Raw genomic sequence first — 16,111 nt, 5'->3', positions numbered from 1 at the left:
AAGTCACACCATTCTTGTACTCCTGCCATCACAGATTATGGATTAACCCCTTAACAGCTGCATCCACCCTCACTCAAAAGGCAGTTCCACCTCAAAAGCATTCACTGCTTGATCTCCTCCTTCTTCCCTAGAGGTTGGACCAGGAAATCAGAAAACATGATAAACTGATAGTGTTATCCCTCTAGTCAAGCCTTCCTTCACTCCTGTGTCTGAAATTTACTTTGAACCCTCTTCTGCCTTCCAGTTAGGTAAGAAAAAATCATGCATCACATGGATGAAAGATTCCATTACAAAAACTGTGTCCATTGGGTGATGAAAAAAATTAAATCTACCTAGCTGTGATGCACATGACAATGACAAATACAAGGCCAGGGGATGGCTAGTGAAGAACCCAAACCTGGACAAAGACAGGCAAGGTTTTGTGTTACCCCACAGATACATTTCAGTGTTTCTAGACATACACAGGACACTGGAAAAGCCAACCACACGTTCCACATCTTCTAAATTATGGTCTCCTGGGGGCCACTCCAATTATTCATAACTACATTGTGTCCATAACCCCCCACCAGTGATGGGCAAACCATGTGTCAACGATGCTCTCCCACTGCCTGGTGCCACAAGAGGGAGCACAAACCAGCCATGGACTTACCAGTAACCAACTGGCCCACCCACACCAGTTCAACTACAAAAGCAAACATGACCCCAGGGAACTATGCAGTGGATTTTTTTCAGTTTAATTTTATTTTAAAATTGAGTGTGTAGAAATACTAATTACAGTGATTACATGTTGGTTAACAGTGTTTTCAATTAGTATGCCCTTAAATGAGTATGGAACACCTCATCTTTTGCAGCTGAAGACTAAATACAGGCATCAATCCTGTAGGTAAGAAGCAAGGAACAGGAGCTCTCATTGAAAACATCAGGCCTGGATGACTTGAGGCAGCATACTTAGCAGAAATCCCACATGATACGAGATTAGTCCCAACTTAGCTTTCCTTCAGGAGGTCACTGCAAGACTCTGCCATTGCTTTCTTCTGCTCCTTTGTTGGGAAACACCTCAGAGATCACTGCTAACTTTCTCTGGGTTGCAAATTAAGAACTGTCTCCTAAAATCACAGATTGCATTGGGTTGAATGGGACCCTCTCTTGTCCAACCCCCCTGCAGCCTGCAGGGAAACCTCGAGAAGACTGGGCCTTCAACACCACCAGGGAGGGGGCATCCACAACCACTCTGGGCAACCTGTTTCAGAGTCTCACCACTGCTGAACTAAAGAACTTCTTCCTAAAATGCAGTCTAAACCTGCTCTCCCTCAGCTTCAAACCATCCCCCCCTGTCCTGCTGCTGGACACCCTTACAAAAAGTCCCTCTCCAGCCTTCCTGCAGGATCCCTTTAGTATTGGAAAGCAGCTCTAAGGTCCCCCCAGCCTTCTCTAGGCTGAACAAGCCCAGCTCCCTCAGCCTGTCCTCATAGAGGAGGTGCTCTAGCCCTTGGATCTTCCTTGTGGCCCTCCTCTGAACTCATTATAACAGTTCTGTGCCCTTATACACAGCTTGTTTTCCCTATTATATCTTCCCTCCCTAGAAATTTCAGTCTACTTCTGTCCTAAAAACTTCTTTTTGGGTGCAATTCCCTAGATCACAAACATCCTAACACCGCCTCTGTGTTTCTAAAGCACTGACTGAAGACGAAAAGATGACCAGGTGGATCCTGTCCTGTTGTCTGGAAGAAGCAATTAGACAGCTCTGATTTCTCCTGCACATCCACAGTACTTGGCAAAAGAAGAATTTCAGAATTCCAAGCAGCTGGAGTCACCAGCCCTTGCTCAGGAAGGCCTCCAGCTCTTGTGCAAGAAGAAAGATAGAAATCTACAAGTTCAACTCTCCCCTTTGGTGTGCTGCTCCCTTTTCTCAACCTGTACCTTGCTGTTTACCACACCCACCCTCGTCATAAAGCTCCTGTTCTGGTCACCTCTGTGGGTGTGCTGCTTTTGGCTGAGATTGAGCTTGTTTTCGCCATAATACCTGGCATGGGGATGTGGTTTGGATTTGTGCTGGAAACAAGGTTGATAATTCAGTTTTCCTCATTGCTAAGCAGGGCTTACACAAAGTCAAGGCGTTTTCTGTATCTCAGCTCACCAGACAGTAGACTGGGGGTGCAGAAGTTAAGAGGGGCTGCAGCCAGGACAGCTGACCCCAAGTAACCAAAAAGATGTCCCAAACCACATGACAGCATGCTCAGCACGTAAATCACTGAGGCAGAAGGAAGAGGGGTGTTGGAAGTGCTGGAATTTGTCCTCCCAAGTCACCATTACACATGATGAAGCCCTGCTTTCCTGGGGATGGCTGAACACCTGCCTGCCCATGGGAAGCAGGGAAGGAATTCCTTGGTTTGCTTTGCTCCTCTGCATGGCTTTTGCTTTACCTGCTGTCTCTATCACAATCTACAAGGCTTCTCGCTTTTACTCTTCCGATTCTCCCCCATCACAGTGAAGGGGAGCAAGCAAGTTGCTGAATGGGGCCTAGCTGCTGACTGGGGTTAAACCACAACAGCAGGTTTCCCAAACAGTTTTCAAGTGGCATTAACTGGGAATTCACTCCATTGCCCTGCAGTTCTGCTGCTGAACAGCACCAAAACCTGGTGCAAATGATGACTTCTCTCTTCAGCTTCTCTAGCAAGGCCATGAGCCCCTGCAATACAACTGACCTGCAGCTGCAGACCCTGGAAGACACAGGCTTGACTTTTTATCCCCACAACCACAAGAGCCTAGCAGCTTCTCAGAGTGGAAGTTTAACTTCTAAATTGTACAAATTAATCTTCTAAGTCCATTTTTTTCCCCAGAAATTCTTGTTAAGTTGCTCACAGCTCTTGCAAAAGTAGAAAGATCATTTCCAACCAGCTGTCATTCCCTAATTAGCCTGGAACAGGCATTCTCCATCCCCTACTGGGAATGGCAGCAGCAAAGTGATAACAATGAGTCTAAGCAGAGATGTTTTTCACTGCCTTTTAGTTGTTATAACCGAATGAGTAAGCTACACTGAGAAAAGCTCTGTCTTTATCCTAACAGCAAAGCCAGCAATGGCAGCACAGTTTACAGACTGCTCGACAAGCTGCAGGATTTTAAAAGCTTGTTTCCTCAAGATCTGCATCCCATATCCCTCACCTCACTTCAGGCTTTCTTTAGTCTTTCTGCTCCACAATAACACGAGTCTTCAGGATTTCTACGAGATGCAGATGAACATGGCAAAGAGGCTCAAAAGTTACTTGGGGAGAAGGAGGTACTGAAAAGAATAATCACAGAAAGCTCATTTCCTTTGGAGATCATGAAAAGCTTCCAATAGAAAAACAACCAGGAAACATCCCCAAAGACAAAAAAAAATGGTAGTTGTTTTAAAACTTCATAAAGCAGAGTTTCACTGAAGATCCCTAGCTATCTGGTAGCACTGAAAACTGACATTTCAAGCATCACAGTTCCACACCTGTATGACATTAGGGGGAAAAGCACACAAGTTTTTCTGCAGATGAATGGCACTCAGCCTGCAAGGCTCATCTCCTTCAGGAGATACACCAAAAAAGCTACAGCTTTTCTAGTAGAAACCTACCAAACCTCTATGTGCCACCCAGATTTCTGTTATAGGCAGAGTTTCCACCATGCTCCAGGACTTGGGAGTGCCTTTAGTCACTTAATTGTCTCTGAGGAGAAACAGCACAGTGTAGCTTTCTTCCTTACGCCAGTTTTAGTTCCAGTATCCAGAGAGCAATTACAGAGGTGATGGCAATAGTCCTGGGAACTGGGACAAGACATGCAAGTTGCAGAGTAGCCAAGCAGACAACATTGCTAAGTTTCTTTGATGAGAAAGGTTTCCCTACCAAAGAATGGATGTGCAGGATACAAAGGATGGATGGACAAAGCTAGAAAATACCTGTGTTAACTTGCAAAAACCAGCAGTCTTCAATGACTGTTTTTGGCAGTAATAAAAGGGAAAGTGATAGAAAGCAAGAATTTCTCTTTCCCACTACCCTTGAGACTACACCAGCAATTCTGATTTGAGTTAAAGATCAACTAAGCCTTTAAAAACCTAATTTTGGATAGAATTCCCACTCACTAGCAAAAGTAGCAGGAAATTTGAGTTAAAATTACAAAATAAGGAAAACTAATCTGAACAGTGCTGCTCAACAGGCTCTGACCTCATCGAACAAATCACATCTACAGCTGACTTTGACATTAAAGAAATGAAAAAGAATAACTAATACCTACTTGGGTATCTTGGAGTCAAACCCAGTAGATGAAGCTCATGCTCTGGATACTTAAATTGCTTTCTGAAACCAGCTCTGCCAGCACAAGGGCTGTTGAAGGTATTAATTACACATTCACCCAGAGGAGGAGAGGAATCCACCGTCCTATGTGACAACTGGACCACAGCAGTAAGGAGGAAAGCTGGGGAACCATCTTCACCATCTCCAAGCCCTAAGCCTGTGTCCCTCAGGGCTTCCTGCTTCTAATATAGCCAGAAAAATCTCAAATGGTTTAAAGTTTTTGCAAATCAATGCAAGCCTCTCTTTAGGATGGAATGGGCACCACCTTCTAATCCTGTTCAACAAAGTTTATTAACAACATCTTGATACTTGATCAGGGACAGCAGAGGATTTTTCTTCATTTAGATACTGAGAGATTCAAAAATATACTGAAGTGCAAGCTAAATGGAGTTGTAGAACTACTAATAAACTGCACAGGGTATGAATCAACTTCTCACAGCAAGAATCACACAGTATCACAAAATGGTAGGTGTTGGAAGGGACCTCTGGAGATCAAGTCCAACCCCCCTACTGAGGCAGGTTCACCTAAAAAAGGTCACACAGGAACACATCCAGGAAGACTTTGAAGGTCTCCAGAGATGGAGACTCCCAACACCTCTCTGGGCAGCCTGCTCCAAGGCTCCAGCACCCTTAAATTAAAGTTTGTCCTCATGTTTAAATGTAACTTTGTATGTTCAAGTTTGTGCCTGTTGCCCCTTGTCCTGTCACTGGGCACCACTGAACAGAGCCTGGTCCCATCCTCCTGACACCCACCCTTGAAGTATTGATCAGCATTGATGAGATCCCCCCAGAGGCTATTCTTGTCCAGACAAATCCTTTACTCATCACAGCCTTCAAAATCTGTACATACGAGTCTGCGAGGAAATGCAGAACTACTACAGTGCTTACAAATGCCTGGTCAGAAATAGGACACTGACAAGACTGTGCTTATGCCAACCAACAGCAAGGAGTCATCCCTTCAAAAAATGCCTTCTGAAGCATAGCCATAGGCTATAAAGGGAGGAATGACATTAAGGATGCCCAAATCAAAGCATACAAAGGCATGGAGAGAGAGAGATATTCAAAACTGCTCAGTAAAAGAATGTTTGGCTTCACAGACAGCACCACCATAGACAGATCTCCAACTGGGGGTTCACTCTCACTCAGGTTGCCCAGAGAAAATGGTTCCTTCAAATACTTCATTAATTATGTAGCAAGATAAAATATGCTTTTTTTAAATAAATAAATATATTAGTGAGATAATCATAGAAGGCATTCAAGGAGAGGTTGGATGGGGCCTTGAGCGACCTGGTCTAGAGGAAGGTGTCCTTGCCCACAGCAGGACACTGAAACTAGATGATCTTTAAGGTCGCTTCCAACCCAAACTCTATGAGAGGTGTCAAACCAGGCATGTAAAACGTTAGGTGTCTTAAAAACATCCCACCTACAACTTGTGGTCAGACCACAGGATTTGTTTTTAGCTACTCGAAACACAAACTGGATAACTGGCTGCTGGTACTGAATTTACCCTGTCGTCCTGTAAACTTTTGGGTGCTTAGTCAGAAGCCAAACAAAAATGGTGCCTTATTTTCAGTATCAGGGTTTTTTTTTTTTCTAATTTTGCCTTCAGCTGTTGCATCTTGGTGAACTCTTTTAGTATTTCAAGTGTATTTTTGCTTGAGTTTCCAGCAATAACTGCACTAAAATAAAACCTGGTAACTGGGAGAAGAGTTAGCTAGGCAAGAAATTAAGTGGATTGAGCTTAGTTTGTGCTTGCATAAGTAGTTTAATTTAAGCTGAAACAAGCAGTTACTAGTACAGATGTCAAATATAGACATTTTCAAGTTAACTTTCAAGACAGAATTGCTGAATATCTCAAGCTGGAAGGGATCTACGAAGATCATGGAGTTAAACTTCCTGCTTCTCACAAGACTACCCAAACCTAAATTAAGTTCAACTTGGTGAACCTTAGATCTTTGCTTTTATAGTGACAGGGCACCATAGGTTGAGTCCATCTACCATCAAGTACTTTCAGAAACTGTCAGGAAAGTCATTTGGCCAGGGGCTGGACTTCCTACTTTTCTCAAGGGACTTATTTTTGTGTTCATGAAGGAATGACTTTACTCTGGTTAAGACCTCACCTAGAGTACTACATCCAGGTCTGGAGCCCTCAACACAGGAAGGACATGGACCTGATGGAATGGGTCCAGAGGAAGGCCACCAAGATGATAGAGGGGCTGGAGCACCCACTACAAGGACAGGCTGAGGGAGCTGGGCTTGTTCAGCCTGTAAAAGAGAAGGCTGTGGGCAAACCTAATAGTGGCCTTCCAGTACCTGAAGGGAGCCTGCAAGAAAGCTGGGGAGGGACATTTTACAAGGGCATCCCTTTTGTGCTGGGGGCACCAGAAATGGATGCAGTGCTCCAGGTGGGGTGTCACCAAAAGAGAGGGGCAGAATCTCCTTCCTGTCCTGCTGCTAATGCTGCTTTTGATGCAGCCCAGCACACAGCTGCCTTCTGGGCTGCCAACGACCATTGCTGGCTCATGGTGACTTTATCAACTGACAGTCCCAAGTCCTTCTCAAGACTGCTCTTGAGCCACTCCTCATCCAGCCTGGATTTGTGCTTGGGTAGCTGTTTCAAAGACACCAAGCTCTCATTTAATTTCTAAGTGTCTGGAATAAAGAGTCAATATTCCAAACCTGCCTGAATCCATCCTGTATTAGTATTTGGTATTTACAAGGCCAATGAGTACTGAATTGTGTAATTGTAGCAATTTGATGACTCATCCCTGCACCATTCTGAGTATCCAACCACGAAGGCTTGCAAAACTTGCACATCATGCAAACTATTTTGCTGAAAATAAATATGTTGACCCCCAAATACATAAAATCACTTTCTCTACACCTGACCCTCAAAACAGAAAGTACCAGTTTTATGCAGAATGGGCTAATGAAAAACACAGCAAACTCAGTTTTAAATTCAGCTAGGCAAGGTTTGAGGGCTATGTTAAGCCTTGCTATAACATTTTCCATTGCTCAGCTCAAGCTGGTAGTTGAACAAATTTGAATCAATAACAACAGTAAAATCTGAGATTGTGCAAGAACACTCAGGAGTCAGGAGCAGCCAGGGAGTCTTGCTGCAATGCCCAACCTGAGGCTTACTGATCTTGTTTTACTCCAGCTGAAAACTGGCTTTATTTTCCAGTTGGACTCAGCAGCCCTTTCCCAGCCCAACAGGAGGTATAATTACACCTTCAGCTTACAAGTGTTGCTTGTCTTAGAGCTGTCTCCATTCATGCCCTTAACTCTATGGTCACTCAGTGTTTCTGGGTAAATAATACTGGATAGTTAAGCATCTCTCTTATGAGGAAGGACTGAGAGACCTGGGGCTGTTTAGTCTGGAGAAGAAAAGGCTGAGAGGGGACCCCTGTCAGTGTCTGCAAACATCTGAAGGGTGGCTGTCAGAAGGACAGAACCAATGTCTTTTCAGTGATACCCAGAGACAGCACAAGGGGCAATGGATGTAAACTCAGCCACAGAAAATTCCATCTCAACATGAAAAAGATTCTTCACTGTGAGCCCTGGAGCAGGCTGCTGAGAGCTGTTGTGGAGTCTCCTTGCCTAGACATCTTCAAAAGCCACCTGGACACGTTCCAGTGTGACCAGCCTTACGTGGTCCTGCTTTGCAGGGAGGGTTGTACACAATCTCTGGAGGTCCCTTTCCAACCCCTAGAACTCTGTGATTCTCTGTGCAAGTACATCAGTAATCCACAGGCTTGTCCAAGGCAAGAAAAATCAATACTTAAATACTGTATTAAACAAGCCATCAGGCCTATCACTGATACCACTGCAAATGGCTGCAATCACCTTCCTAAAATGATTCTGAGTTAACCACAAGTCTAGAGTATGAATATTCCAAAGGAAATCCTTTCTGCCTGCAAATAATAATTTTAAAATACTTACAGCAGAAGTATGGCTATACCAAATTGCCTATGGAAAGACACACAGACACTAGAAGCCAGGCACTGGGCTCCCAATTAAATAAAGACAAAAGAAGTTACCTTAAATTCTCAGCTACAATTACTACTATTGATTTTGCACTAACAATATGTTAATAGTTCATCTAATTAATTTTCCAAATAAATGTATTTAGTGGAATCTATTTGTGCTTCTAACCTCAATCCATCATGAAGCCTGCAGAAGAGAAGGCTCCATGGAGACCTTACAGCTACATTTCAGTATCTGAAAGGGCCTACAGGAAGGCTGGAGGACTGTTCAGAAGGGCCTGTGGTGATATGGCAAGGGGCAACTGGAGCAGGGGAGATTTAGGTTGGACATTACAAAGAAGTTCTTCACAACGAGGGTGGTGAAATACTAGAGTAGCCTGCCCAGGGATGTGGTTGATGCCCAGTCCCTGGAGAAATTCACCATCAGACTTGATGTGGCCCTAAGCAGCCCGATCTAGTTGGAGGTGTCCCTGCTGACTGTAGGAGGGTTGGACAAGATGACTTTTATTAGAGTCCCTTCCAACCCACTGCAATCTGTGAACCTGTTACACTTTTTTTTCACTGCAAGTTTAAGACTCCAAGGAAAGCAGGAATTTTGTTTCCCACACAGTGAACTCGTTGAAACTACTGAACTAAATGCACCAGCTTTGCAGTGCTTCCACTGCATCACTTGTCCCATGCTACATATTTAAATGTTCAGACCATTTGCATCTACAACTATACCAAAAGCTACCCTAAATAACTGCATTGTTAGGGAGTTAAGGGATTTGATAGCTCAAGTTGGGGTTTTTTTTAGTCTGATGGAAACAAAGTAGTGTTTACTATGTTGTAAACTGTCTCAAAGCATGTAAAGAGCCCCTTTAGCTTTTATTTCCTGTCTAAAAAACCATCGCAAATGAAAACTTGAGGGAAAAACACTGTCTCAAGAATATACTAACTTTTCTTCCTTCCAGAGCAGATGCAAAGAAAGCTCTTCAGATTCACTTATCTCTTCATTTATATAACTTGTAAAAGGAAAACAAACTATTTAGAAAGTTGCATTTCACTGCTGACTGCTCAAATTAGCACATCCATCAGAACCACTTCAACTGAGGAATTTAAGCAGGCAAACAGCAGCTGACTTCAAGGACTCCACAAGCAGCCAAGCCATTTTAGAGCTCCCTGACACATCCCTACAATCAATACCCAATTTCTACATTAGCACTGGTGTTTGAAAGCCTAAACCAGCTTACACACACCTCCTGCCAGCCAAGGAGCTCAAACAGAGCATCACTTCCAGAAGTGCTAGCACTGTGTGGACACCAGGTCCATGGATTTTAAATTACACTTCATGTTGGACAACACTGGGTACAAAAGCTCTGAGGTACCCATTTTGCTCTGCATTATGTTCAGGGGGAAACAGGGCAAACCCCACGAGATTTCCCTACACAATGAGCAAGCCTGTTACTGGTATTTCAGATTGAAGGCAGGATAAGTAACACCTCACAAGCAAATTTCAGGCTGAGCCAGTTAATTAGATGACTTCAGGTTCATCAAAAAGAAATTAGCCTGTGTTAAGTTTAACTACATTTGCAACTTGGCTGCCTGCTGCAAAGTTAAAAATACTTCAAGGGTTATTCCTAGATTCCCAGAGGAAATTTAGGTTCAGATCTCTGCTGCTAGTTCCATGTGAAAGCAGCTTTGTCCAAATTTAGTTACCTCAAGGTGCTGGCCAGCAGAGAGGCACAACAGTCAACACCAAGGAGTCTTAAAAACCAGTATAAAGAAGAGGCCACTAATGGTCATCAGAAATACAGACACATCCAGATCATTAAACCATTTTTTTTCAGAATCTGATTTTTTTTTTTCTTTCCTCATATCCACTACTGCTTAACACATGCAGTGGTGCTTATTACCTTTGTCTTCCCCTCAGATCTCTTTGAGATCTTCAGCCCCTTAACCCTGGAGGAAAACAATACCATGGAGCAGAAGGAAGAGAAGCAGCAGACAGGTACATCCAGCTTGAGAACAGTGGCTGACCAATAAACACAAACACCACACACACCAAAGCACACACAACTGCAGAGCAATTGAAAATAAGCAACTCCAAACAACTGCAAGTCCACAGCAATAAATTCATGGCCATTAAATACTAATAGATTAGGGCTGGGGAACCAAAAGCAGCTATAAGCTTTCATTAAACACTTACTGCATTCCTCCAAGCATGCCTATGTATTTTATCTGGAAGTAGCCACCACAAATCCTTCCCCAGCTTTCTTGTAGGTCCCCTTCAGGTACTGGAAAGCCTGGAGAAGGCTCCAGGGAGACCTTAGAACAGCCTTCCAGTATCTGAAGGGAGCCAACAAGAAAGCTGGGGAGGGACTTTTTACAAAGACTTACAGTGCTAGAACCAGCAGCAATGGTTGAGCTGGAAGAGGGGAGATTTAGACTGGAGATTAGAAAGAAATTCTTTACAGTGAGAGTGGTAAAACACTGGAACAGGTTTCCCAGGGAGATTGCAGATGCCCCCTCCCTGGAGATGTTCAAGGCCAGGTTGGATGAGACCTTGGTCTAGCAGGAGGTGTTCCTGCCCATGGCAGGGAGTTGGAACTAGATGATCTTTAAGGCCCCTTCCAACCTAAATTATTCCATGAATCTATGAATGAAATACTCAATAAAACTGAAGCCTGAAACCAGCCAGCTACTCCAAGAAAGAAACCTCTGCTTCTGTAAGTCCAGCTTTTTGCTCCAAAGATGTTTGGTAACTCATGATTCCCAATTTGGCAATTCAGGAAACAGTATCAATCCATCCTACCCGTTCAGGAAGACCTAATCACTCATTAATTGTCTGAAACACAATCTTTTGCTTATATACAATTTCAGCATCTTTCTGTAATTACTGATATCCAAGCAACCAGGAGAAAACCTTATCTCAAAGACAGATGCAGACTAACTTCAGCTAAAGAAAGAACCCTTCACAGTAATACAAGATGGAAAAAAAAAAAACCAAACCCCAATCATTTCTTCAAATCCCCACTCAGCTTTGCCTGGGGTTAGCCCAACACACTGCATGTGAGTGCAGATCTGATCTAGGTATTAAGAGGAACGTGCAATTGCATCATTTAGACTTCACATGATTTCCATAATGGATGTCTCCTGTAAGGCCAGCACCACTTCTCTCTCTGCAACTTCAAGAGACAGCTGATTAATATACAAAAAGCATGTCACTGGAAGGCTGTAGAGAACAGGATCTGAGAATGGGAGGAGCAGTTGCCCAGTGTCTCAAGTTCCTCTTTTTGGAAGATTATTTTTAATCTGTGATTTACTCTACATTACAGCACACCATCTTGCAGGGGTGTAAATGAAAAGGTGGTAAGCTGCTGCACGGGGCAGTGATTGCATTAGCTTTGATGAGAACATAAATTGATGTTTGAAATTACTGCAGGTGTTAGCAATGGCTCTGGATTTCCTGAGGCATGATCTAGTATCATGTGTTGATACATGAATCCATCATGAAGAAATGGACTTGCTGCCCTGGGGACAGATCCTTCCCAGTCAGAGACAACAGAATGTCATCTCTAATGGTACAAGAGAGAAACACTAGCACAAGGCAAGCTAGTGAATCTCCCAAAGGGACAAGGACCGGATCTCTAAGCTCATGTTACTTACTCTACATTCAGCAGTCCCTCCTGCAGCAGCCAGCAGCTTAGTGAAATATCTCAAGAGGAAGTCATATCACCACTTCCTCCTTATCACTATCATAAAGATTCAGTAAATTACAAACTGTTGAATACTAGCAACTTCTGAAGAAAAGAAAGGTAAGAGAACTGCCCACCAACAGCCACAAGGGAAATAAGTGGAGAAGAAAGAGAGACAGACTGCTGAAAGGAGTCACAGCAAACTTGCAGCTGGGGGATGCAGTCACAAAGTCACAGAATCACAGAATGTGAGGGACTGGAAGGGACCTCAAAGGATCGAGTTCAGTCTCCCTGCCAGAGCAGGATCACTTAGGGCAGGTTACACAGGAACACACCCAGTTGGGTTTTGAATGTCTCCAGAGAAGGAGACTCCACAACCTCTTCTGGGCAGCCTGCTTCAGAGCTCTGTTACCCTCACAGTGAAAAAGTTTTGCCTTATGTTTACACGGAACCTCCTCTGCTCCAGTGTCTAACCCTTAGTGCTCTCTCAAAACTGCTGAAAACAAAGCCTAAAAAAAGCATTCATATGTACTGAGCTGTTTATACCAGCAAAACCCTCTACCCACAAACAGAAAGGTCAGTGGTTGGCAGGACCAAACAGCCCCACCCTGGAGAGGCCACTGCAGATGACCAACATACAGAGTGGTTTTGCAGGCTGCCTTTCAGCTCCCAGCCCAGAGTCACCATTTGCTGCACGCTTAACACAACCCAGAAGAAGCCATGAGCAGCCCTCAGTGAGTGGTGTATGTTGTGTCTGGGGAAGGGGGGGGGGGCGAGGAAAAAAAAAAAAAAAAAAAAAAGGAGATTTACTCCATTTGCTACTCTCCTGCCATCAGGGAACACACTTCCTCAGCTAAAGGAAACTCAAGAGGAAGAGCTTGATTCATGGATCAATACAAGCTCATTGGCTGAAGTTTAATGTTATCTACTCTAAGGAACCACTCTCTCCTACTTAAATATAAACCATATGAATTGACCCAATACAGAGAAGGTCTCCTCTCCTCGCTAAGAACAAACAGGATTAGTTAATTATTAAAGTCATAAAACTCAAAGCACTCAGACACACAAAGGATGACTGCAAAAAGTGCTTATCGTAACACTTTCCTTCAGATAATAAATCATGCTTAGGAAAACAACAACCCCTGCATTTTACATCTTATCTTACTGGTGTCTAGACTTAAAAACAAGCCATGGCCACACCAGCAGGAAGCACCACAAGCTGATGGCACTGCAGGAGACTGCAGCCAAAGCCCTGGCCTGGCTCTCCTGGGACTGCAGCCAGAACACCAGCCCCAGTATTAGGTGTTCCATGACAGGAAATACACTGAGATACCAAAGTGTGGTCTGGAGGAGACCACCAGGATGTCTGAGAACAAGCAAGGGGGAAATAAAATGCAATATTACCCTTTACAAAATGTTTGCAATATAGATTCATGGAATGGTTTAGGTTGGAAGGGACCTTAAAGATCATCTAGTTTCAACTCCCCTGCTATAGGCAGGGACACCTCCCACTAGACCTAGGTTACTCAAGGCCTCATCCAACCTGGCCTTAAACACTTCCAGGGAGGGGGCATCCATGACCTCCCTGGGCCACCTTTTCCAGTGCCTCACCACCTTCACTGTAAAGAATTTCTCCCTAATCTCCGGCCTAAACTTCCCCTCCTCAAGCTTTAATCCACTGCCCCTCATCCTATCACTACAAGCCCTTGCAAGAAGCCCCTCCCTAGCTTTCTTGTGGCCCCCTTCAGGTACTGGAAGGCTGCACTAAAGTCTCCCTGGAGCCTTCTTTTCTCCAGGCTCAAAAGCCCCAGCCTGTCTTCATAGGGAAGGTTCTTCAGCCCTCTGATCATCCTCATAGCCTCATCTGGACCCACTCTGACAGTTCCATGTCCCTCTTAACCTGGGGGCACCAGTACCAGGTGCCGTGCTCCAGGTGAGGTTTCACCAGAGCAGAAGGGCAGAATCCTTGCCTCATCCTGCTGCTCACACTGCTTTTGATGCAGCCCAGGATACAAAACTACATGCAAGTAACACTGAGCTGAGCTGTCACATCAGTCCTCAGAGTCTACACACTACACACACACAGAGACTACAAACTAAAACAGTAACAAAACACAAGACATTATGAAAAACTGCTGAAAACAAAATCCAAGCTGCTCTTAACTTTGAGAGGAGACTCCAGGGTTAGCCAGAAGCAAGAGCAGTAAAAAGTCCTGCTGCTGCTGAACACAGGGGAAAGTGGCCATTTTTAGGCCAGATTTGCAGACTGGGCAATTCAAACCATTCACTGCACAACATGGCAGCAGGCCTTACTGCATGGGTACCTTTAATTACTTCTACACTACTAAGCTTAGTTTTAAAGCTTTCTGCCTCAAAGAAATGTGTTTGAAATAGAAGAAGCCCAAATACTTCAGATATTGCAGAGAACACTCTGTTCCTATAACAAAAAAGAATCAAATATGTATTTCTTTTTAATGGACCTGCTGGAGTGCTTCCAAAAAGAAACTGTAACAACCCCACTGTTTTGAGGCAGAAAACCAGAAAACATGTCAAAGAAGTATTTGTAAATTACTTCAAACCTAAGAGAAGAAGTAAAGCAGTTGTCTGGTTATGACAACTCATTTGAACAGCTGCATAGAAGAGTAACATTTTCAAAAGGGTGAAGACTACACAGCACCAGGCTATTTATCACCCACCCATTTGTGATTTCACGCACCATAGGAAAAGGTTTTAGCAGAATGCAACTCCTGCACTCAGTGGCATCTTAAGAACACTGCATCACGTCCGGGTCTGAATTTGTACTGAGAACAACAGATGAAGTTTTCATGTCATTAAACCAAAATTCTGAAGTCTTCACATACTATTTTTTCCAACTCTAGTCTCCATTGCCTTACTTCCTTCTAGCATCTGAATAGAAACATCAACCAACAGAAGCTCAAAGTTAGTAAAGAATAACAAACAGAAGCTGAAGCAAGTTAATGCTAAATCATATCAATAAACAGATATACTTCCTTCTTTGGGCCTCAGCTCAGCTGTGATTCCCCACTGCTAATAAATCATTTCCTTTGCATGGAATGCTATTGCAAGGGATAAATATTCAAACCCTAATGCTCCAGAACTCCACTTGCCACTGGTAAGCACTAAATACTTCTGAACAGCAATAAACTATGAACTGGCCAATTCTAATGGATTTTATGACCACATATTTGTGCAGACAGCTACAGAAAAATCAATCTATACTCTCCTGTTTTAATCTATAAGCAAGAATGACACTGGCAGAAAGGAAATGTCACCTTCCTGCTGCTTATCCATTACGAGGATACATGGTTTAAGAATGAAAATGCAGGCCAAGGAAAATCTATAGAGTTAGACATCTCACTCTGCAGTAGTCAAGGGCAAAGGACAGGCAAAGCAAACTGCACTATCACAAGCCCACAGACTGCTGGGAGAATGAACTGGGAGGACTCAGGGTAGCTTCAAGACTGAGAAAACCACTGTATGAATATCAAAATCTGGCCTCTAGTGGAAGAAGTTGACTTCTCACACTGGAAGATCTAGAAGTGAAGTTTATTGCTCCTGTAGTGAATGGGTGCTCCATTTAAGCTTCCAAGCTACAAATGCCACATGTGAATGCAAAAGGAAGAAGAGAACATTACATAGAAAGAGCTACTCTGGAAACTGTAAGGGTAATAAATGGAAAGGTATAGGAAAAAGCCCAGAATGTTGAAGGGGAAGGTCTACATAAGCAACAAAAAACTAAGCAGAGTTTTAGAAGTTGGATACAATGATCTCAGTGTTAAAAAAAAAAAAAAATCAAGGAAAAAGCGTGACTTGGAGAGAAAGAAAAGCTGGCTGAGCACTGTTTGGTTACTGGGTTAATTTCATTGCATCTAATAATTTATCACCCAAGCATTATCTCATCACATGCTATATTATGCAATAATTCAAAGCCACATTTGAGCACTTATCTTCTGTTGCTTAATGATTAGTCTTCAGATCACACTGGAGATGTTTACTTCCAGAATCAAGCACACTGGGCATTTTCCTCTGCATGACAGGGCTGGTACAGCTATTTCCCAAGCCAGCATGACAGTGGATGTTCAAAACCACTGCAATACCTCACAAGGATGAA

At 43.5% G+C, this 16,111-nt stretch overlaps 1 protein-coding gene across 1 annotated transcript in view; it reads right to left on the bottom strand.

Moving 5' to 3' along the window:
* The window catches only part of FBXW11 (F-box and WD repeat domain containing 11), a 69,604-nt gene that overhangs the window by 31,342 nt on the left and 22,151 nt on the right, over window positions 1-16,111 (bottom strand). The gene's annotated exons all lie outside the window — the stretch shown is intronic.

This window comes from Indicator indicator, chromosome 18 (genome assembly GCF_027791375.1).
Source record: "Indicator indicator isolate 239-I01 chromosome 18, UM_Iind_1.1, whole genome shotgun sequence".
Lineage (NCBI taxonomy): Eukaryota > Metazoa > Chordata > Aves > Piciformes > Indicatoridae > Indicator > Indicator indicator.
Note: the sequence above shows the minus strand (reverse complement) of the source record. Positions and strands in the feature narration are given on the sequence as shown.